This window comes from Patella vulgata, chromosome 3 (assembly GCF_932274485.2).
Source record: "Patella vulgata chromosome 3, xgPatVulg1.2, whole genome shotgun sequence".
Classification (NCBI taxonomy): domain Eukaryota; kingdom Metazoa; phylum Mollusca; class Gastropoda; family Patellidae; genus Patella; species Patella vulgata.
Window position 1 is genome coordinate 4,208,376 of NC_065881.2, and position 25,549 is coordinate 4,233,924.

The 25,549-nt window shown below is 38.7% G+C and overlaps 1 long non-coding RNA gene across 1 annotated transcript; it reads left to right on the forward strand.

Annotated features, from left to right (window-relative positions):
* The first annotated feature begins 7,499 nt into the window (after nt 1–7,499).
* Nucleotides 7,500–25,300, forward strand: LOC126815752 (uncharacterized). The gene is made up of 3 exons (XR_007678048.2): nt 7,500–7,710; nt 22,381–22,633; nt 24,292–25,300. It is a non-coding gene; the product is annotated as an uncharacterized LOC126815752 (long non-coding RNA).
* Nucleotides 25,301–25,549: the final 249 nt, after the last annotated feature.

Genomic DNA, 25,549 nt, shown 5'->3' on the forward strand with positions numbered 1-25,549 from the left:
GATTAGGATCCGATTTGCTGCTCAACATTCATTCATGATTTAATCATGAAATGGATAATCGTACTATGTTTTTTTTATCGTACCGACAATGATGATCGAGGCTAGGCCGAAATTTCAATCGCCCAATTCTCGGTTCAGAGTGGACCAATTTGTCTGACATTTTCCGCGAATACCCTTTACATTATCTAGTTTTTAACTATTATAGTAAGAACTGTCTGCTCTGTTTCTGTTTCTAATCTCCCATAATGTATCTTTAAAAAAGTCAGACCGTTATGAATGTTTGAAGTTTTGACAATAAATAAGGTAAATTTTTCTTTAATCCGCAGTGTCGGTGAGTGGCGTTCAGCTCAACGTGGGCACTATGTAATTCACTCAATATATCAGCCACCCAATGGTCTAGGGAGTTGAATAAATGTCTAACTGATAAGTTATGTAGCAATGCATCGTTAACATATAATTGGGGAACGTGAGTTGGCGGGACATTAAGTTCCGTTATCCCTCCACGCCCCCTTCCACCGTTTCATTGGATAGTATTGTAGTTACTGAACTAATGCAAAATCAATATCTGTATATAGAAAATTTCATTCAAATTACTTTATTCTGAGCAAAGTTTTCACTATTTAGAGTTTTGACAGAAATTATTTATATTATCGTAACAACGGTACTTGTTAATCGAGACTCGGTCTCGCTTCTCCATTTTTAAATTTAATCATTAAATGGCTGAAGCGTTCTAATTTACTTAAATTCTAAGCCATCCCTTGTTCTAGAGAATTGATTATAGGCTTGTCATGTGAATAAATCTTTAAATTATAATTATATAACGTTTGAAATAAATAAACATCTTCAATAGACAGATTATTGGATCTTCAATGTTTCGATCGACTGAATGTTTTTTTTACCACGTACTGGAGTCACGGTGGCTAAGGGGATAAGACGTTAGCTCGCTAGCCTGGAGATCGGGTGTTCGATCGCTGCATTAGCCCGAGAAAGTTCATCGGGTGTTTTCGACGTGGTTTCCACTTGTCAGTGGTGCAGGACGGAGGGCCTGTTAAGGAAATGAAATGAAATGAAATGGAGTTTAACGTCCTACTGTTCTGCTCCTAACCTGGGCTAATGAAGACGGGCATACGCCATACAGTGTGCACTACGGCCTACTCTTGTATCGAATTCCAACTGCCAAGATCTTTTACGTATGTGTACACGGGACCTCGGTTTTTCGTCCCATCCGAACGACTAGACAGCTTTCCTTGTCAGCCCCTCCGTCCTGCATCACTGACAAGGGAGAACCACGCCGGAAAATCTGGATGAACTTTCTCGGCCAATGCAGGGATCGAACACCCGACCTCCAGGCTAGCGAGCTAGCGTCTTACCCACTTAGCCACGTGATCCCCGCCTGTTAAGGACAGCTGTATATTCGTTCAAATGGTACGAAAAATAACGAGGTCCCGTGTATACCTTGGAGTGCACGGAAAAGATTCCTTGACTGTTGGAATTCGATATTGAGAGTAGGCGATAGTGTCGCTGCCTTGGCAAACTGTCCCTCATAGCACACTGTATGGCGTGTGTCCATCTTCTTTAACCCAATCATTTCATCCACAGACCGGGTAACATCTCGCAACGTCTTGTTCAAAAGGCACGTTTGAGGTTCACAGACGGGAAGAACCATAGTAGTAAACATCCTCTCCCGCCTCAAAATCATAAACATTCACAAAAGCTGACAGAATAAATGTAAACCTAACACTTTATTCTAAAACTCAAAGTTAACACTACCATTGCCATGGAAAGGGAAGAAAATGGGGGGGGGGGGGTGCTGCATTCCTAACAAAATAAGTAACATTAAAGTGGTGGCTGTAATGTACTGTTTATATTCTTCAGTGTTTTTAATGACAGGTTTTACCACCTGACCCAGGGTTCATACATCTAAAAATAATAAAAATAACTCGACTAATTTAGATCTTGTCAAAACAATACCTGACAGTTTAAATAGATTCTGTTTTTAGAATAAACCAAGATTTGATCAACAATAAACTGTTTTGGTGGGGTGGGGAGGAGTTGTGATTGGTTTTTGTTCATACAGTTGGCAATTCTCAATGCTATTACAGAACGACGTAAAACTCTACGATAGAATAGGCAGTAAGTCTTGTAGGGCGTCAGATAATTTGCACCCACACATTCCCTCGAAATATTATGAACCTGAATGAAATCAAGCTGCCCGAAGACACGAAATGTGTGTCAGGCCCTTTGGCTGTACGGTACCGTGAACGCTAAAGGCAGCCCCCCCCCCCCAAGTTCATCTGATCTATGCTGTTTGATTCTTTTCCGCAGGATTGTCGTTTGAATAATTCATACGTGTAGAGTGGTGTCACGTGTTGATATTGTGGATCATCTGTATTCTGTCTTTGAAGACCCGGAGCTCAACCAAGTTATTTAAATATTTCGGGAAGTAGGGCCGCCTGGCCTTTCTCGAGATACTTCGCAACGATATACAAGTCCTAACCCTAACCCTAGTCTTCATTTGCTCGGTCGGTGCAGAAGAAGAGGACGTTAAACCTAATCTTACTTCATTTCCTGTATTAACTATTATGGTATGTAGAGGTCAACATGAAAACATCAACTCGTTAGAAGATGGCTGACTTCCGGTTACGCACATTTAAATGAGGCAAACGTTTACACAGTGATTCTGGACTAGTGACATCAGGTGTTCCAGAAAGAACAAATATTACCTGTTTCGTACACGAAGTGGATAAGGTTTACAAGATGTCAGTAGTGTCCAACCAAGAATATTTACACCAGAGTGAAATTATTGTGGGAATATTATGACCGAGAACCGGGCGTCGTGAGGGGTTCGGTGGGGGAACGTGACGCAAACAAAACATGACATCAGATGTTTCAGAACATCCCGTGTCCGGGACACGAAATGGTTAGGGTTTATAAGATTGCAGTAGTGTTCCACCAACCTCGGCAGTTGGAATTCGATATAAGTGTAGACCGGGTAAAATTTCCCTTATAGCACACTGTATGACGTATGTGCGTCGTCATTAGCACAGTCAGAGCAGAACAGTTGGACGTTAAACCCCATTTCATTTCATTTATTGTGTCCCACCAAGAATATTAACACGAGAGTGAAGAGAGAGAGAGAGAGAGAGGGAGAGAGAGAGATGGGGTTTAACGTCCACTCGACACAAACTAGGTCAATTCGGGACTAACATATAATTTAATTTTATTTTGATAAATCGCTTGCGTATGGGGGTCTTTAGCAGTGGGAGGAAACCGGAGGACCCAGAGAAAACCCACGAGGGTTGGATTATATAAAAGAGTGAAAAGAGAAAAAGGATAGTAAAAAATACATAAATGAATAAAAGAGTAAAAAAATATGTTAATGTTAGATATGGAATGTTCTGTTCATATATAAAACACGACAAGAATAGACACAAGATGTATTAAATTTCTTCTATCTTCTATATTTAGTTGTACACTCATACAGACGGTACTTCTACCAGCCATCTACGATTAATGTTCACGTCGAATTGTCTCTGGCACACAGTCATATTGTTTAAAGAAACAATTATGACTCTTTGTATGTTAAAATGCAATAAAATGAAATGGTGTTTAACGTCCTACTACTCAAACTGATGACCCTTTACATTCACGCCAATATGTACACGGGACCTCGTTTTTCATCCCATCCTAACGACTATACGTTCTACATTGTCATCCCACCCCACCCGCCCTGCATCACACAGGTAAGCATGCCGGAAAATCCAGATGAGGTTTCTCGGCCAGCACAGGAATCGAACACGGGACCTCCAGGCTAACAAGCCAACGTCTTATTCACTCGGCCACTATGATTCCCTTGACAAACACAGACATAAGGGCAGATAATTTGAATGAACCTAGATTTTTTACAAGCACTACCAAATTGTACCTCCCGTGTATTTAAAAGATCCCTTGCAGCTGTTAATTGCCAGGATCCTGGTTTTTCATTCCACATACTACCCGACCCAACCCTACTCCACAGTTACTACCCCTGAATCAACCCAACAACCACTACCCGACCCAACCCTACTCCACAGTTACTACCCCTGAATCAACCCAACAGCCACTACCCGACCCAACTCCATCCCACAATCACTACCCCTGAATCAACCCAACAGCCACTATCCGACCCAACCCCACATCAAATCTACTGTCGCTTAATCAACCCAACAACCACTATCCGAAGAGAATTGAGCACGGAACAGTCTGGTTGTAAGACAAATGTCCTACCAAACAACGGGCCTGGCATCCATACAATCCATTGATGAATCCAATGAATGTGCGAACTATCAATAATAACATATATTCGAATAGTTTCAACATAAAAAGGCAAAACCTAGTAACTCACTTTTTTATCAAAATTTAGTTAGGACCAAATTTTTAGTTACTAGGGTATGTGCTTCCTGTTGTTGTACTAGATATTCCAATCTTTTGATTTTGTAAGCAGTTACATCCATGATACAATCTAGCAACTTCTTTCATTTGCCACAGCAAAACCTAGTAACTCAATAGTCAAATCAATGGATGAGCTGGGGTTTAATATTCATTCATTACGTTTTCCTTTGTTTTCTCAAAATAAGAAAAAAGTGAGTTACTAGGTTTTGCCTTTTGACGGGAGAATGACGAAGTAGATGTATGTGCATGTGGAGCTCGACATGCACATAACTACATGTAATATGATTTTGCAAGGGAAGAAAATTTTAAATTAATGTTGATCATAAATCTCAAAAAACAAATATTTATCAGAAAGAGAAAGAATCTGGATTATATTTATCATTTTATCTGCTTTAATAAAACCGTGTGAGATATTAAAACCATCGTGGAGATTTCATTTTTATTTTTATTTTTTGTTCCAGGCGGCGTGTAGACTCGACCAGACAAGCCATTTGGATTTATTATGGCATCAAACTGGGTTTAAAAGCTTTAGAATCCATTATAAGATAACTCTGTTTCTTTGTAAATGATTTGTTGATAATATTAAATCAGGAGAATGAGAATAAGTTTCATTGAAATGCTTTTAATACACGACCATAATAACATTTAGCCTATCGGTGCCAATAGCAACTACAATAGTGAACATAATTCTACTTTAGCACATGTGCTCTGGTCTTATGTTAGCAACATTTTTTTAGAACGAAATGAAATGAAATGGGGTTTAACGTCCTACTGTTCTGCTCCTAAACTGGGCTAATGAAGACGGGCTGATATTTATGTATTCCAAACCCGTTGTTTGTTCCAGGATGCCGTAAAATGTTGGGGTGTGATTTTCTACTTCGTGGGTATTATTATAACACAGTAGTACAGATGGACTATTAAATTACAGAATATTACATCGGATGCACAGTATCCATGAAACCAAGCCCCGAGTATTGTGTTTCTGGATCATAGATATTTCTCATAAAAAGTCAATGAAAGTTGAGTAAATTCTAGAGTTAGTCTGAGAATGTTTTGTGAATTCGGGGCCAAGATAATTACACTGTGTGGAAATGAAATGAAATGAAATGGGGTTTAACGTCCTACTGTTTTGCTCCGAACTGGGCTAATGAAGACGGGCATACGCCATACAGTGTGCTATGAGGGAAATTTTGCCCGGACAGCGACACTACGGCCTTTTAAGGGATCTTTTACGTGCACGCCAATGTGTACACGGGACCTTGGTTTTTCGTCCCATCCGAGCGACTAGACAGCTTTCCTTGTCAGCCCCTCCGTCCAGCATCACTGACAAGGGAGAACCACGCCGGAAAATCTGGATGAACTTTCTCGGCCAATGCAGGGATCGAACACCCGACCTCCAGGCTAGCGACCCAGCGTCTTACCCACTTAGCCACGTGATCCCCACACTGTGTGGATCTTTATACAGAATTTAAAACTTACTTTATGTGAGTATATAAATATTACAACTAATTCACTTTATCTTTAAACATGGTAAAACTTTATTTAAAATTTGTTTTACACTTTGATAGGTTGAAGGGTGGATGTATAGCATTACAGTTGATCTGACATTATCTTCCATACACGATAAACTACTACAAGCTATCTTCAGTGTGATATAATCAGAAACTTGATATTGTAGTTTTTAAAGATGCCTTCCCACGTACAAATTGTGTAATTTAATGATATATTTAGACCAAAAACTTCTAATTTATTTATCAAAAGTTTGCTTTAAATCCTTCTCAAAACATTTTCTTGAAAGGAAATACTCCATGACGTAAAAAAATAAATCTATTTCAAGTATCCTTTTTCGTCACGTGACGTAACTGTCATGGCGTTTTTCTACTACGATTGAGTGTTTCTAACTACCCCTAAATACATCGTGGGAATGCATCTTTACGTATAGGGTTTGGTAATAGAGAGAGTAATATGGGGTTTAATGTCCACTCAACACAAACTAGGTCATTTCGGGACCAACATCTTTCATTTCAATTATGTGCTCGCCCAGAAAACCCACGAGGTTGCACAGATGATCTCACTCCTTGTCACGTACATGCGGGGAATAGAAACCACGCCACTTGATTCAATGACAGACCTTATGATCTAACACGCACGCGTGGTAATAGTTTGATTAAACAAGGAGAAGGAGATGATGAATTCTCAAGTAAAACATAAAAACGGTGTACACGATAACAACGCTGACTCACTGGCAATAAAACACGAGATTTAATAGCGGTCTACATTTATCTTCCATGACGAATAACTAGAGGTAAAAATTGTGTAAAACAAAACCGTGGGCTATGTTCAATGCAGACCATGGGTTACAAACCGTGGGTTATGTTCAAAACAAACCGTGGACTATATTTAATACAAAACGTGGGTTATGTTCAAAACAAACCGTGGACTATATTTAATACAAAACGTGGGTTATGTTCAAAACAAACCGTGGACTATATTTAATACAAAACGTGGGTTATGTTCAAAACAAACCGTGGACTATATTTAATACAAAACGTGGGTTATGTTCAAAACAAACCGTGGACTATATTTAATACAAAACGTGGGTTATGTTCAATACAAACCGTGGGTTATAAAATGAATGATATGAGGTGTCTGGCATGGAAAAGTTCCCGTATGTTTGAAATACCCAGACAGTTGGAATTCGAATTACGAAATAAGAGTACCCCTCCCCCCACCACCCATTAACACACTACATGCGATACGCTCGCTTTCATTAGACCGAAAAAACGTACGTCGTTAATCACCATTTCATTTCAGCTCCATTTATGTATGTTTTGTAGTGTTTTGTCGCCTATCCGAAGGACTTGGCCCATTGTTTTATCCCATGTTGGAATTAACCAAGAGGTTCTTCTGGGACCAAAATGGGATTCTAACCCAAAACACTCTACCGGGTCCGGATCGATGCGTAGCGGGATGCAAACTGGGGGTTAATGTACCCTACCATCTAAAGTGATGTTGCAGGCAAGAGGATGAAGGTTGCGCAATAAATGTATTATTACTAATTTAATGTTAAAACAGCGTGAACTAGGAGAAGGAGGAGAGAGAATAATGTAGAAAGTTTAAAATAGACTAACTGGGGAGGATGTTAGTGGAGGAATCGACTCGTCAAGAGATCTATAATTATCTACAGACTGTTAGTTTTAGTCTAGTTAGAGTCTGGAGTGTGAGGAGTTATAACACTGAAGCTTGGCATCCATCCGATACCCTCATTGTATAGTCTAGGTAAGCACTTTATAACTCTACTCATTTCAAATATTGTTCATTTATTTCTACGCTCGCTGAATTGTAATGAAAAAGAGTTTTACTTTTCAGGTTTATTTGCACTCTTGTAAAATTGTAATGCAATATGAAATGAAATGGGGTTTAACGTCCCATTTTCTGCTCTGACTGGGCTAATGAAAACGGTCATACGCAGTGCAGTGCGTGTTATGAGGGATTTTTTCCCCGGACAGCGGCACTACAGCCTACTCTTTCCAACTATCAAGGATGCTTATGTGCATGCTAACATGTGCACATATCTTCCGATCGACTAGACCTTGCTCCGAGTCCAGCTCTCCGTCCTGCACCACACTGACATGGGTAAACCACACAGGAACCTCTCAGCTCTCGTTCCTGCACCAATGTCATGGGGAAACTTACCCACTGAGCCACTGGTGTGGTGTTAGAGCGTCTGACATTCTACAAAACCCGCGGTCCGAAATATATTAATTGACAGTGCACGTTAAAGATCCCTTCATTGTTTATAATTCGAAGAAGATTAAGTGCCCCCCCCCCCCCCCGCAAATTGTAATTATGTTAGTATCATAATGACCTACATACTGCATTCGGAAAAGAAATCCTGTTTAAAAGATTTACATGTTGATCCATTCTGGAACTTTTGATGTATTCAGATGAGTTGAGTTTTGATTGATAATAGTTGTTCAGAAAAAGATAAGCATACCTCATGCACGAAATTGATAATATCACATCATAATTCCAAGATGCAGATGCTGGTGGAGACACAAACTAGGTCATTTCGAGACTAACATATTGTTCAATTTTATTTCAATGGTTCGATAGTGCGTAAGGGTCTCTAGCAGTGGAAGGAAACCGGAGGGCCCGGAGAAAACCAAGGAGGTTGGACAGAAGACCCTATTCTTTGTCACGTGCAAGCGGGGAATAGAAACCACACCACTTGACTCAATGGCAGACCTTATTATCAAACGCGCACGCATTACCAATGGCTGGTACGTTGATAATATGTGGTAAACAGATGAGAAGAGAAGATGTACCGTGTAATTGGTGTGATATACAACTTTATAATTAATACCTTCACCTGTTTCATACTCCATAAACATGCTTTGATTCATGGAAATGGTTTTATACAAAATACGTTCTCTTAACTTCTATATTAAATTCCCAATACATTACAATGCTAATTTATTGGAACAAATATTCATGATGGGATTCGCCTGGAAAGATGGGGGCGGGGGGGGGGGGGGCGTAGTAGTTTGGGGGCGGGCTCGAATCCGCGTGACTTTACAAACCGGGCCATTTTTGTCGTCAGTGGCGTATGCGTGGCTATAAAAATAAACGTATCTAGTAACTCGGAGATTGTGAAAAAAGTCCCAAGGCCCATTAATATATTCTTTTGCGTGGACATAAGAAAATGGAAGAAGAGCAGGTGGTATTGGCCGAGAAAGTTTCTAGAGATTAGTGGTCTAGGGTGGAGGGCCTTGCAAGGAACAATGTCTAGTCATTCGGAAGGTACAAAAAACCAACGTACACGTAAGACAACCCTTGTCATTTGGAATTCGATATAAGAGTAGGTCGTAGTGGCGCTGTCCGGGCTAAAAGTTTCCTCATAGCACATTGTATGACGTATACCCGTCTTCATTAGCATTAGCACAGTCGATGCAGTAAAGTAGGACGTTAAACCCCATTTCGATTCATTCCATTTCATTATATTTGATCACGTTGACCCGACATATTGTATAAAGATCGTGGTGCCCAGACATGGTGATCAGTAAGCTCGGAAATAATACAAATTATTCAATACAACATTTACACTAATCAATAGCCCGCCAATAACTCACAGCAGACGACATTATTCGGGGAAAAGATCCTTTATCTGGAGCAGACTCTACATTTTAAAGAAGCCACTGGTTTGTGAAACAAAAATGAATTTTCAATTATATTATCAGATTTCAATAGTTTTCTGCAGAACAGAAATTTCCTGAATGTTGGCATTGACACGATCACGTGATCATTTGCTGCAGACCTTATATCTACTGCTCGTTTGGGTAATATTGTGTATTGTTTTAAAATATATTTTATTACTGCAGAGTAGAATAATTGTACAAAACACTGCTTCTTTAATAAGTTAACCACGGGGGGGGGGGGGGGGGCTGGATGGCTGAAATGAAATGAAATGAAATGAAATGGGGTTTAACGTCCTACTGTTCTGCTCCTAACCTGGGCTAATGAAGACGGGCATACACCATACAGTGTGCTATGAGGGAAATTTTGCCCGGGCAGCGGCACTACGGCCTACTCTTATATCGAATTCCAACTGCCAAGGGATCTTTTACGTGCACGCCAATGTGTACACGGGACCTCGGTTTTTCGTCCCATCCGAACGACTAGACAGCTGTCCTTGTCAGGCCCTCCGTCCTGCATCACTGACAAGGGGGAAACCACGCCGGAAAATCGTGATGAACTTTCTCGGACAATGCAGGGATCGAACACCCGACCTCCAGGCTAGCGAGCCAGCATCGTTACCCACTTAGCCACGTGATCCCCCTGGATGGCTGAATGGATAGCACGTGCGCGCTGTATCATAAAGCCTGCCATTGAGTCAACTGGCGTGGTTTCGAATCCCCGGTTTTACGTGACAAGGAGTACGGTCGCCTGTCCAACCTCGTGGGTTTTCTCCTGGTCCTCCAGTTTCCTCCCACTGCTTAAGACCCCTACGCGCAAGCGAATTATTGAAATAAAATTAAACCATATGTTAGTCCCGAAATGACCTAGTTTGTGTCGAGTGGACGTTAAACCCCATTTCTCTCTCTCTCTCTCTCTCTCTCTCTCTCTCTCTCTCGGGATTTTGCGGCATGGTTCCCCTTGTCAGTGGTGCGCGCAGAACGGGGGGCCTGTCGAGGGACAATGTATAGTCCTTCATATGGGACCTTAATCTTAACAAAATGAATTATTGTTGGCCAACGTGTTCATTACATTATCCATTTTAGAACTTTTTTTTTCTCCTTACAAGTTACAGCTACTTATAGTAAAGAGCTGGTCGTTCTTGCTATAATAGTTCGAAAATAGATAATGCAAAATGAATATATTGAAAATTACTTTATTCCGATCAAAGTTGTCACTGTGAATAGATTACCGTAATCAAGGTACTGGTATATTCGAGTCTTAGCCTCGCTTTTCTGTTTTTAAATTAGATCATTAAATGGCTGAACCATTCTAATCTAGTTACAATCTCGAGCATCCGATGACATCGAGAATTGATTATGGTCATGTCATGTTAATATGTCTAATTAATAATGTATAAACGTTTTAAAAGAAAAGACCAGCAATTGACAAATTTAGCTCTTAAATAATGTTTCTTTAAAGATCGTAAAAATATGGGCCAAGATTTTCTTTGCGATTGTGTATTGTTAGTAATAAGTGAATATTTATCATTCTTGATGGATGAGTGTTCGTGCTTTAAGGTAAAATGGTTGGAGGTTGATATATTACACGGTATGACTGACTGGCGAATACGCTGATTGAGCCGATTACAGCAACTAGAAGATTCTAACACCGTAATAACCGACATGTAGAAATAAACCAAACCTATTTATAGATTCATCAGTGCTAAATGAATTGAACATATTCAAGATCCGTGTTATATATATTTAACCTCTGTAAGTTATAATGGAGCCACGGTGGTTCAGTGAGTAAGATGCTGACTCGCAAACCAGGAGATCTTCGGTTCGATCACGGTGTAGGCCGAGGAAGTTCCTTTGGATTTTCCGGCGTAGTGTAGGACGATGGGCCTGACAATATCACTATCTAGTCCTTCGGATGGACGAAAAACCAAAGTCCTGTGCATGTAAAAGAACCCTATAATTGGACATTTGGAATTGAAATAAGAGTAAGACGCTGGCTTGCACCCGTTTTCCAGTGTGATTTTCCCTTGTCAGTTGTGTAAGATGATTCGTCAGACAAGGACAACGCCTTCTCGTTCATATGGGGCAAAAAACCAAGACCCCGTGTATACATTAGCGTACACGTAAAAGAACCCTGATTTGACATTTGGAATTCGAAATAAGAGTAGGCTGTACCAGCGCTGCTCGGTCAAAATATCTCCCATAGCACACTTCGTGGACAATGTCCGTCTTTATTAGCCCAGTCAGTGCCGAAAATTTCATTTCATTTAATATTTCGGGGATCACGGTGGCTAAGTGGGTAAGACGCTGGCTCGCTAGCCTGCAGGTCGGGTGTTCGATCCCTGCATTGGCCGAGAAAGTTTATCCAGATTTTACGGCGTGGTTTCTCTTTGTCAGTGATGCAGGACGGAGGGCCTGACAAGGACAGCTGTCTAGTCGTTCGGATGGGACGAAAAACCGAGGTCCCGTGTACATATTGGCGTGCACGTAAAAGATCCCCTGGCAGTTGGAATTCGATATAAGAGTGGGCTCTAGCGTCGCTGCCCGAGCAAAATCTCCCTCATAGCACACTGTATGGCGTATGCCCGTCTTCATTAGCCCAGTTTAGGAGCATAATAGTAGGACGTTAAACCCCATTTCATTTAATATTTATCATGCGAATATGATTAGGTTTTTCTATAACGCAGAACAGATGTATTAGTTAATTGAAATATACATTAATTACCTACTTTATGTTATAAGTTAATTAATTAATTAAACTGGAAGTGTTATCAGATGCTTTAATAGAGATTAATGTCTAACTTTTACTATCCTCATACAGGGCCTGACAAGGATAACTGTCTATTCGTTCGGATGGGACGAAAAACCGCAGTCCCCTCTACACATTGACGTGCACGTAAAAGATCGAAACATAGATAATATCTCCACAACTAATGTCTTCATGACTTGTACCAGGAAAATAGATCTCTACAATCTCCTAGTTTCTGGGGCAACATTGGCATTTTCAATAACGGAAAATTCGCTGAAATAAATGTCATTTCCATTAATTCGCTTGACGATAGGAGGAATCCAGAAAACCCCCACGAGAATAGCCAATCGAGCCTACTCCTAGTCACGTTAAAGTGGGGCATCGAAATCACACCTACTTGACCTAATTTCAGATCAAAAGCGCACGCGTTAAACCATTCAGCCACCCAACCCCCAAAATTATTTAGACTGGTTCATTTATCACCTTTTCTATCAGGTTTGGTAAACTATAATTATACACCATGGAACCGATAAAGGTTTTATTGCCCGAACTATATTTATATGAGTAAGGTGTTTTGGTTTTAGGTCTATGATGTTTGGCGGGTATCAGATGATAAAAACTACAGACAATTTGTAAATGACGCTAATCAGTTATTGCTTGTTCTTGGTATGTTTTTGTTTGGTGTATGATAATATCAGAGTGTATTTATTGATCAAAATACTGATACTACAATATCTAGATGTGACAAAGTATTATGATGAAATGAGTTTAACGCCCTACATTTCGGGGCTAATGAAGACGGCTATCTTTTTTTAGAACTCCGGTACTTTTTGGGTAAATACAACATTTCTCTCAGTGAACAACGATTGGTGGATTTTTGTATTATTTTAGCCTAGTTGGCATGAAACCTTTCAAACATGATCAATTTTGTTGTTGTGTAATTTCATCATCTGCCCAGATTCACTACATGTTTTGTTAAATCAGTTTTCTCCTACCCAATAATATATTCTGTAAATATCTAATTATGTCACGTTCTCCGTCTTCATTAGTCCAGTCGGAGCAGAACAGTAGGACGTTAAACCCCATTTCATTTCATTTTGTGTCCCGTTCTTGTATCAGGCGTGTATCATTTTTTTCTTGTATACAGGTCTGTTGTCGGTATATTGATGGATTTAGCACTTCGAGACGATATTTCATTTTTTAAGCCTTAAAGTAGCTAAGTCTCTAACTCGATATCATCCAAAATCTTCAACATTGAAAACACAAATTATTTGTCAATTTAAATCAACATTGATGCTGTGAGCTTACCGGAAAAAGATGGGCTTCTGATATCCAATATTTAAGACAAAATAAACATTTTGCCATTGGTACACGAATCGTTTACCATAATGCGTTTCAGCCCCAGTTCTAGCAAGAGACTCGAAGAACGAGGCTAGACATATTGCACCAAACCAAACAGCGTATGTAGACTGGAATAACCAGGCGCTAGAAATTTGTATTCGATTGAGACTGCGGGCTTATTTCGCGGAACATAACTGATTTGAAATTGGAGTAAAAACGGAAACCATTGTTTATATACATTCATCTTACAGTATTATATGAGTTGCGACCCACTTGTGTCAATTTCTAGATTCCAAATGTTAGCGATTTAGCTCCTTTAAGTCATGCTATTATGTACTCAAATCGATTTTTAACATTTCAGTAAGAAAATAAAACCAAACTATGAACGATTATAGTTCTATCTATAAAACATTTCAGGCCTAAAGAGAGACTTAGGCAGATTTAGCTCTTGCATAATGTATGTTTAATTAAGTGTTAGTTCCGACTATACATGTACACTAAGTGCTATACATGTACACATTAGTATTATAGATGTATTATAGGTACTATACATGTACTAAGTATTATAATATGCCTACATCCTGCTACATGTCTGTCGAATCACTTGCTTTTAGTACTTGTATTTGTTTCATGTTAAATTACTGCCAGTTTCTGATACAGATCTAAGTAGGATTGGCATTTTCTCACAACGTTTCAAGATAAAGAATGTTTGACATTCAGCTGATGAAACGAGGGGTTGTTTTTGTTTTTGATGTATTTTTTTGTTTGTCTGGTAAATGAACTGACTGTCATGCTGAAATAATTAGCATTCACTAATTACAGGTGCTATAATTAAAAATATACACTACTCACTAATTACTAGTGCCATAAATAACGTTAATACTCACTTATTACTGGTGCTATATATTTATAGATATAAATTATAACGTTATACGTTACTCACTGTATGAAATAAATTGAGGTTTAACGTCCCACTTTTCTGCACCAACCGGGCTAATGAAGACGGGCATACGGCCCATGTCGTGTGCTATGAAGACGGGCATACGGCCCATGTCGTGTGCTATGAAGACGGGCATACGGCCCATGTCGTGTGCTATGAAGACGGGCATACGGCCCATGTCGTGGGCTATGAAGACAGGCATACGGCCATGCAGTGTGCTATGGGGTATATATTGCCCTGGAAATTGGCTCAACGGACTATATATACTCTTATTTATAATTTCAACTGTCAAGGGTTCTTTTACGTGCTCTGCAATGCAATATGTTACCGATACCTCGTTTCTTCGTCCTATCTGAACAACTAGACACTGTTCCTTGTTATAACACTGACACGTGAAACCACGTTGGGAAGTCCTGAGGAATTTTATACAACATTTTAAAAGGAAAGATGATTCGTTGAATACATAGCTAATAATGTAATATTCATATCTATATATATATTTAACAGTTTTCCTTCTTATAGCACGGTTTCATGTATCCAATAAAAGACGGTTGTCGTACACGATGCAGGATGTACTTACTCGTTTAGCTAATTAATTCCATTGAGCTGTCATATGAAGAAAAATAACTGCAATAGATTATATTTTCTCCTAATCATTTCCATTACCGGAAGTTCATTGAGTATGACGCCCTTTCCGGTAGTAGACCAATATAATATATTGTAAGACGGCTTTAATCATTCATTAGATTTTGTGAGATTTGTGAGATTTTATTTTGTAAAACGGAAGTGTATCAAGATGAAAATAAATATGTGGGAACTTGAATTTCTTTTATTTTGAGTCTCACATATAGTAATTTCATTGTCCGGTTTACAGTGCGATGCGAGACGGTTGTTTTCGGGTTTGCAGTGCGATGAGAGACGACTTGCAGTGTTTCGCTCCTCTTATCTTCGAATTCCAATTCATTTTTACCTGTCAATGTGTACACATGTGCATATTAGTGTTAGCCCTACCGGAAAGACATAAATACCCCCGCCCCTCACCCCCTCACCCCCATACTCCCCGCCCCCATACTCCCCGACGCCATGGCCGGTTTTAGCTCAACGAAAATCACGATGGCAGTTATAATTCCAAGAATTCCAAACAATCAGCAAATACCTTTCATTTCACGTCTTCATTAGCCCAGTATGTAGCAGAATACAAGGACGTTGAACTCCATATTGTTTTATTTGATTTAAGTGAACTATGGTGTAGTATATGTTTTAAATTCGACAAATCATCAGAAAGTTTTTGTTAAGTCAGTAGTTGGCATGTAGCTGTAGGAATGTGATGTATACGCCAAGTGGTAGTAGTTTTTGTTAGTGTAAGTGAAATAACAATAGTCAGCCATCTTTTATCATGTTCTATTCTACCTGACATGTCAGCAGGGAGTAAACTCTACTTCTAGCCATGTTTTAAATAGATTGGAATGGTATGGGTTTTACATATCGTTGTCATTTTGAAGAATGGGATAGAAATGAAACGGAATTACCAAATATATTAAAATGTTGGCGTGGCTAAGATACGTGGGCGTGGCTTTGGCGAGGACCGTAAGAAATAAAATAAAATGCGATTTAATGCCCTACTTGTGGGCACCCGTCGGACTAATTAAGATGCGCATGCGACGTTCTACTATGTGGATATGCGACTTTCTACTATGAGAAAAACAGTGTTTGGTGTTCTCTTTATAAATCTTCGTAGATCGCAGTATGTCAAAACCTAACTTAATCTGTTTGTGTTTACAATTTACCACAGGATTTAGATGTGTTAGCCGGGACAGTTCCTCGGGTTTCGACTTGTCCATGTGGCGTGACACGGACAGAGCCTTGGCTATTAGTATTCGACGAAGAGTAGGATTGACCGATTTTCAGTCAAGAAAACTTGTGAAGAGGCTATATAAGATAAGACGAAATGGAAAACGATAACGAAAGTTTTAAATGTCGAGTTTCTGCCAGTACCTCATTTTTAGCTGCATCCGTATATCTTAACCACGCCTATATGTCTTAGCCACGCCCATATTTCTTAATCACATTTCAAATATATATGTATCTGTAGACTACTACCATATTAACCTTTCATTACGGTTGAGTCATGAGAAATCGGCACTCGTGAACCGTTAAAATGCAACGAAATGGAAAATGATAACAAAAGTATGCAGTTCTTAGACACACCCACATTTCTTAGACACGCCCACATTTCAAATATTTCTTGGATAGACTGCTATCATATTTACATATCATTTACTTGTGAGAAATGGGCATTTATAACGTCTAAGATAACCACCCACCGAATAGGAGAAGATTCGTGAAATTAATATTCTGTAAAGATATTGATAAAACATTTAGGAACGTGAGATTCATTTCTAAAAGTTAAGATTTTAATAACGATATGAGAAAGAGTTTCTAAATATAAACCTAATTTAATGATAAACGTTGCTTTTTATATGTTATTATGATATGTTGCAATCAGGGTACTTAATACAGGAAAATTATATTTAAAGATGCGTTATGCAATACCACAAATTAAAGAAAAAAATGTAAGAGCCAAATCGGCCTATTGCAGGTCTTTCTTTTGGCTTCAATCCCCGGTTGTACGTGGCAAGGAGTAGGATCGCCTGTCCAACCTCGTGGTTTTTTTTTTCGGGTCCTCCGGTTTCCTCCAACTGCTAAAGACCCCTACGCGCAAGCGAATTATGTAAATAAAATTAAACCATATGTTAGTCCCGAAATGACCTAGTTTGTGTCGAGTGGACGTTAAACCCCATTTCTCTCTCTCTCTTTTGGCTTTAAAAGTTATACAAAATATTATTTGGACATTTGTTCACATGACAAGCCTATAATTAACTATCTAGACCATCGAATGGTGGAGATTGAATCAGATTGAAACACAGTCACCATTTAATGATTTAAATTAAAAATGGCGAATAAAGTCTCGATTAACAAGTACCGTTGCTACGATACTAAACAATCTATGCGACATCTTTAAACAATGATAATTTCTTTCAGAATAAAGTAATTTGAAGGGAATTTTTTCAATATATTCATTTTTTCATTATCTAGTTTTGAACGGTCAGTTCTTTATCTAAATCTTACATAGTGCATCTACAAAGGTCTATAATATTCCAGACCAAGATGAAAACACAATAGTTTTACCTCAAAGTATATCGATTAAAAATATTTGATTGAGTTTGTTTCTGTAAATTGTTGAAATTTAAGTTGATGTAGATAACAAAATGAAATGAAACGGGGTTTAATGTCCTACTGTTCTGCTCCGACTGGGCTAATGAAGACAGACATACACCATGCAGTGTGCTATGAGGGAAATTGTACCAGGATAGTTGCGCTACGACCTACTCTTATATCGAAATTCTTATTCCAACTGCCAAGGATTCTTTTACGTGCACGTCAACGTGTACACGGGTCCTCGGTTTTTCATCCCAGACGCTATTTCCTACCAGTCCTCCGAGACTGACAAGATGAAACGATACCGGAAAATCTCGAGGAGCCCTTACCAAAGTGTGTGTGTGTGTGTGGGGGGGGGGGGCAATCCCTTGTTCTTCTGGTGAGCGAACCAGCCCCCCTTCCCCCATGTTGAGATATAACTAATAGTCGACGGTTTAAACCAAAACATAGCTTAAACTCCAGCCGTTCTGTTCATTCTTCATCAAGTAAAACACACACAGCAAACGATGACACTTCCTTTATAACATAAATACAAAACCACATTGAAGACAAGAACTAGAGAGGAGATAATCTATAAAACATCTTGAAAGATGATCTGTTAATATAAGTTCCATATATAATTGATGTTTAATAGTTATATATGTTTCTTGGCTGTGTGATGTATGAACTCTTCGTGTATGATAGCTAATATTTGGAAAACCTTTGAGTCTGGTTGTGAAACAACTACGTTATATTAGCAGTATTGTTATTGATAAAACAACCACGCTGAATATAATTAATGGCTTAAAGCTGTATTCTCTGAAACATTAATATAGATCAGCATGAGTCTAAAAGCACATATCAATATAGGTATATATATCTAATGATTTACGTTCAATATTTAAATTTACTTTAATTTCTAGATAGAAGTCTTCACATTAAAATAGTTTATTTTAATAGTATATGTCATTACATTCAAGTAGGTTTTTAATGGTATATGAAACCATAAGTCGTTACATTAAAATAGATTTTTTGTGAATAATATATAAATCCATAAGTCGTTACATTAAAATAGAATTTTTGTGAATAATATATAAAACCATAAGTCGTTACATTAAAATAGTTTATATTTGGCGAGTGTTTTAGACAGATATACGATGCACGTGTAACGTGATACGTTGTACAGCATCTTGTATAAAGGCGTTTTCTTAGCTCAACATAGATTGTATCATACTCTCTCTCTCTCTCTCTCTCTCTCTCTCTCTCTCTGTGGCGTTTTTGCATGACAAAATTTCCATTTATCATAAGCAAACTTTACGAAGAGATTGGAATTTAAAGGAAAATATTTGGTGGTTCGTGACGAGTCATTACTATTAGCATTATGAGTCCCATCAGAAGTTAAAGAGGAGGAGAAGCATACACTGTGTAGAAACGCCAGACAGTTCTAGTTCCAGAATCATTTAAATAACTGAGTTGAATTCGTCGTTTCAACAGACAACACTTGCGGCCACTCGACCACCCAGATTTTATAAACATCAACTCACCTGGTATAAGCAGACACTGTAATACTAATACAGTCTACCAAATGTAAATATCTACAGGTAAGATGGAACCAGGTCGAGATGATTAGAAAGCCATGGTGCGTCAATGAGTAAGGCGCTAAATCAACAGCAAGGAACAGTGTATAGTCGATCGGATGGGACGAAAACACATGTCCCGTGTAGGCCGTACATACTTGACGAAAAACCCTTGATGCTATGCTAAGCAATCAACAAAGTTCGCCGTGCAAATAGGTGTTGGGAGGGGCTATAAATAAGTGTTGGGGGGGGGGGCTATAAATACAAGGAAGTCCATTCCTAGCTAACTCGATGAGGGACGGTATGCTGATTTGTATAATGTGCCTGTGTCCGTATTGATACCACCTGTCCAACCTCGTGGGTTTTCTCCGGGTCGTCCGGTTTCCCCCACTGCTAAAATCCCTACGCGCAAGCGAATTATTGAAGTAAAATTGAACCGTCGTTTAGTCCCGAAATGACCTAGTTTGTATCGAGTGGACGTTAACCCATGTCTCAATCTCTCACACTCTCTCTCTCCCGGTCGCCCGGTTTCCGCCCACTGCTAAAGACTATACTCGCAAGCGAATTATTGAAATAAAATTGAACCATGTGTTAGTCTCGAAATGACCTAGTTTGTGTCGAGTGAACGTTAAACCCGTCTCTCTCTCTCTCTCTCTCTCTCTCTCTCCGTATTGATATTGTATGTCAATAGACCGCACTACCAACAATATTTATAAATACAAACCCCATCAACGCTAATCCAGTGGTCAAAATACAAATTCGAGGAAATCGATTCAGTTGTTCACAAAATTATATTGCTGGTACTGTTTTTAGTCTATGTGTGGTATAACTGTCGGGGGGGGGGGGGGCAAGAAATTAACTACTATAATGCCCACTGGATCATTAGTCCGGTGTTGCTTCAATATATAACACAATGTCTTGCTTGAGATCCTTAAACAATTTAAAATACAGATACATGCAACTGCATGTCAATGAAATCGTCACCCGAATCTAATATTTCATCTAAGTACAAATAATTTATAATTTATAATTGACACGTTGTCCGTACATTGTGTGAAATACTGTTACGTCAACATCAAAGAATGACGTCATATCTGTATTTTAATTAATGACAATATTAGTTAATATGTCTAAAGTCGTTCACATTATCCCAACATTTTTGAGAGAGATTTAGAGATTATGAAGGAGATAAGAAATAGGAAATTGATTACTTACAATGATTTGGATGTTTAAAGTATAAAACTGATCAGTGAAGTCAGGAGATCATGGTCATTAGATAGATATAATCCATCATTAGAAGTCGAGACGAACCACTATCATTAGATTAAGTGATAGCTGACAATGTCTGAAATGTGGTGTGTATGTGTAATAACGGATATTAAACATTGCCGGATTTAGATAAAGAGCGGACATAGGCTATTTTACAAATGAGGCTCCTCCCACCCACCGTCCACTTGTTTGATCAATCCTTAATAACGGATATCAAACATTTAGATAAAGAGTTGTCATTGGCTATTGTACTAATGAGGCTCCTCCCACTTAACTTCCACTTGTTGTTGATATCAATTCGGTGAAGTCGGATGTTAAATAAAACTATTTCACACAAGTTCCCGTCCCTCACGACTAGAGGTAGATGATACCGTGTTTTCAATACAACTGAGCGAAGCGGGAGATGGTGAAGTATAATTGAGACTAACGAGTGTGTAAGAATATGACCGTGTCAAATTTATTATACACCTTGAACCCTGGATCTGGAAGCCCTTGGTTTCAGCCTGCCAAGTTTGTAGGTAAATCTCGTGTATTTTACAAGTTGTTGTGTATCAAGTGTAGTCCCGGAGTAATATTTCGCCACTGACCACAATAAAACACTGGTTTATTATACATAATATAGCACGTTTTCCGGGCAAGTAATCTCTTAATGTTTTCAAGTAATCTCTTTCATATTTTCAAGTAATCTCTTTAATGTGGCGTCAAGTGTATTTTACAAGCAATCCGATTAAAACACAGATCCTATTTTGTTTCGTTTTTTATAGTTCAAAATTTCGTTTTATGTGACTTCACAACACTCAGATCTGGAAGAGTTGATGTTAGGAATTGGCCAATGAAACGGTATGTTACGTCGAGTTCTTGGCGTGCTCTGCAAGGAACTGTGGCTAAACCTCTAAAACGTCAACGCTGATTGTCGGTCGTCATAGGTTTAAAAGTCGCTCGTATGATCCCTGACACGACCTTCCAGTACAACCGGTCAGATCGTCATGTAGTAGAGGCCATTGAAAGTATAAAAAACGAAACGAAATATAGATGTATAATATTTTACTCAGATTGTTGTACAAGATGTATTATGGACATCCATAATGCAGTGTTTTATGCGTGTTTGAGTCTTAGTTTCAGTCTGATCCATACTGTGACAGACAAACAAAACAGTTGTCCAAAGTGATAGCCAGTTTTATCTTATTTCCAGTGTATAATATAATTTCGTTTATTACACTAATCTTGGACTACATATTTAGTTGATGCAGGTTGTTTTCCAGACAGCAACGCTGCGCTATACTCTTATCGGATTTAAAAAATCGTTCAAATATATCACAGTTGGGTTCGAATTTCGTTAAAATCGTACCGAACTGCCCGATAAAATGGCAGCTCCTCAAATGCAAATAGTGTAAAAGTATGGTATGTCAAAGTTGTGGACACTCTAGAGGTCACAATTTTGATCTGGTTTTGATGAAACTTTAAATTTATGTTTATATCACAAAAATCACAATTATCACAAATATTTCGATAAGTCTGTACGGTTGTGGACCCTCTCGGGCTCTAGAAGGTACTTCGACGAGAATAAATCGTCTAGCTTTTCAGATGATATTAAACCCCATTTCTCTTCCATGTCAAACCATCTATTATCGTCATGAAATTTATTCATCATATTTTTAACTCCGTCTTTCTATCTTCCAGGTGTGTGTTGTAGTGTAGTCTACTAGTAAAGATGTCTGGAAAACCGGAACTACCCTACGGATACTTGGGTGCCCAGCCTAAATTTAGTGAGTTTGGGCTATCGACGTTGAGTCACAACAACCCTGAGGTGGATGTTCCCGATAATCAGATAGAGCTGAAGTTTAGGACAACTCGTCCAGTTAAACTAACTGGTAATCTTATTCAGTGTTCTAATGAAACTGAACATAAAGAATATGTCTTCTGTCATACTCAGGTAATAAGGTTTTTTATAGTCCCACCTGTAATAATCTTTATTATAGTCACACCTGTAATAATCTTTATTACCTGTAATAGTCACGCCTGTAATAATCTTTATTATAATCACCTGTAATAATCTTTATTATAGTCACACCTGTAATAATCTTTATTATAGTCACACCTGTAATAATCTTTATTATAGTCACCTGTAATAATTTTTATTATAGTCACACCTGTAATAATCTTTATTATATAGTCACACAACAAGAACTAACAATCCAGACCATTACACACAATTGAGAGCCCCGGGGAAGAACGATCTAAGTCATTTTTTCAACGAACCCCAGTTAATGGCCCCATCTGGTAGCAAAATGTCCAAGCTTTCTATTGAACAATGAATTTTAGGTAAAAACTATCGGAGTCACATCGAACCAAGGCCCTTCTGAAATGGCCCCTCGGACAAATACACGTCCGTCGTATTTATTTGACCTTAATTTGGCTGAAAAGTGGAAGTCAGTTGTTGTACTGGTAATTATGATTCGTATTGTAATTAAACCCACTCGTTGTTCTGTTCGCGTCAAGCATTCTCGTCCAAAAGTCTGTTTTGCCTTTTATGCGAAAAGAAAAAAATGTGACTTAGATCGTTCTTCCGTTGACTTTTCAATTCGAAGTCGTAAAAAACGGTATCGTCAAAATAGTTTAATCAGCAAATGGACAATGAACGAAATACATGATGAACAGTAGTAACAGATATCCAGAAGAGTAAACCTTGCTTACCCAAGCGCCGTGGTAATCAAACTGGAAGGAGTACTATCAACAATAATGCCCCTATTTAAATTCCTTGCATGGAACAACAAGCACCATTGGAATTTTCCAAACCTTCCTGCCTCTTTTAAAGGTCGAAGTTCGTGACAAAGTTCGTGAGTGGGGTTTATGGTCTCGACAACACAATGCTTTTCTTATTTTTGGTCATTTTGACACTAACATATGGTTATTTCGTATGGTCACGTGTTTATTGTAAGGAGTATGTTTATGTGAAAATTGACATCTCACCTACCCATGTGCCATGTGATGTATACAGGGGTTTGTCGCCCCATCCAAATGACTAGGAACAGTTTTTGGTCAGTCCCACAGGCGCTATTCCACCCTAGTGGGAACCTTGACTGAAACAAATCCTTTAATAGGCCGTATTACCTTGGACCATTTGGCCAAGATCCCGGTGATGTAACTTTTTAACTACCCCCCCCTCCCTCCAAACTAGTTCGTCTTGAAATCTACACATAGTAGTATAGCTGACCGTATGTTAGCCTTAAATACAAAAGGAATCAAGTATTATGTAGGGCCTGCGCTAAACATTGTTTTCTTTTCTTTCTACCTTCCTCATTATCCCGTTTGGTGTGGGAGGGTGAGACGTTACATCCCATTTCACTTCCTTTCCACTCTTTAATCAATGTTGTTTAACAGCCATGTTAAAGAGACATTTTCATCAGTAAAATAAATATTAACAGTTTATAATAATATCATAATACCGGCCACTAAATTATTCGACTCAAATTTTGCAGAAATAAGACATTTGAACATCCTCGAGTCAAGTTCCTTCAAATCGAAAATCATTTGTTCAAAACCGACGGCGATCTCAAAAACGCTAATGCCTCTTTACGTTCTATTTTTCAGGGGGATATCAGTGCATTAATAGCGACGATGCCTGATACAGGTTATTACAAGCTACAGATCTACGCTCTGCCTTGTGACGATGATAGTAAAACATTACCAGGCGTCTTCAATTATCTCATTAATAATACAGGTTCACCTAAAGCACCAACACCTTTCCCGAAACAATACGCTCCATGGAAAGATGGATGCTACCTTTACGATCCAATTGTTCTTAATCAATCAATGGATTTATCCAACGTACCTGTAAAACTTAGCGTACCTAATGCCGCTGCCGTGGCTGCAACCGTTGACGGCGATTGGACCCACCTACAAAAAGATGGTCAAGGATTATGGGTTGGGCAGTTGAATCTAGACAAATACCGCGCTAAAGGAGCCAAAGTCTGCCTCAATGCCAACTTCGGTGGAGATAAAACAAAATTCGCTACATTACTTGAATATACCATATAAAAACATTTCGTTACTGATTTACTAAAAGGACATAGGTGCTCAACACACGCCAAACGGCATTACACAAGTAGCTCAATACTAGAGAGAGAATAACAAGATAGGGCACAGAATGGAATTTCTGAAGATTGTAACGTCTAAGATTTGACAAATATGCAGGACACTAAAGATTTTACTTTTTGATGGTACATTAATGAATAGTTGTTGATTCTTATAACGAATTCTAGTTAGTTTAATCTGTATTTCCTCCAAGATAAGATTAGTATATGCAATTTATCGTTTTTGACAAGGATAAAGTAACTTGCAAAATTGCCTATATAAAATGATTTGGACATTATTGTTTCTGACGATCCATTCAACCTACCGACGTAAGCATGTAAAATAGAGAATGTCAATTCGTAGTGTAAATATTCACAGCTTTTATTAACAACGTCTTCTGCTCACACTATTATGTTTTGTTAATACTATCTTAATAAGTGTTTTTGTTTATTTTATATGTATACAATTTCGTCTCTGTATTTGGCGTCTATGATGCTGGCATTTAATAAATTTACTTTGATTTTAAGTTCGATTCTTATCATCCCCACTGGAGTGGGTGTCCGAATTGTTAGCGTGTGCGCGCTGTATCATAAGGTGTGTCATTGAGTCAACTGGTGTGGTTTCGATTTCCCGGTTGTACGTGACAAGGAGTAGGGTCGCCTGTCCAACCTGGTGGATTTTCTCCGGGTCGTCCGGTTTTCCCCCACTGCAAAAGACCCCTACGCGCAAGCGAATTATTCAAATAAAAGTGATCCACATGTTAGTCCCGAAATGA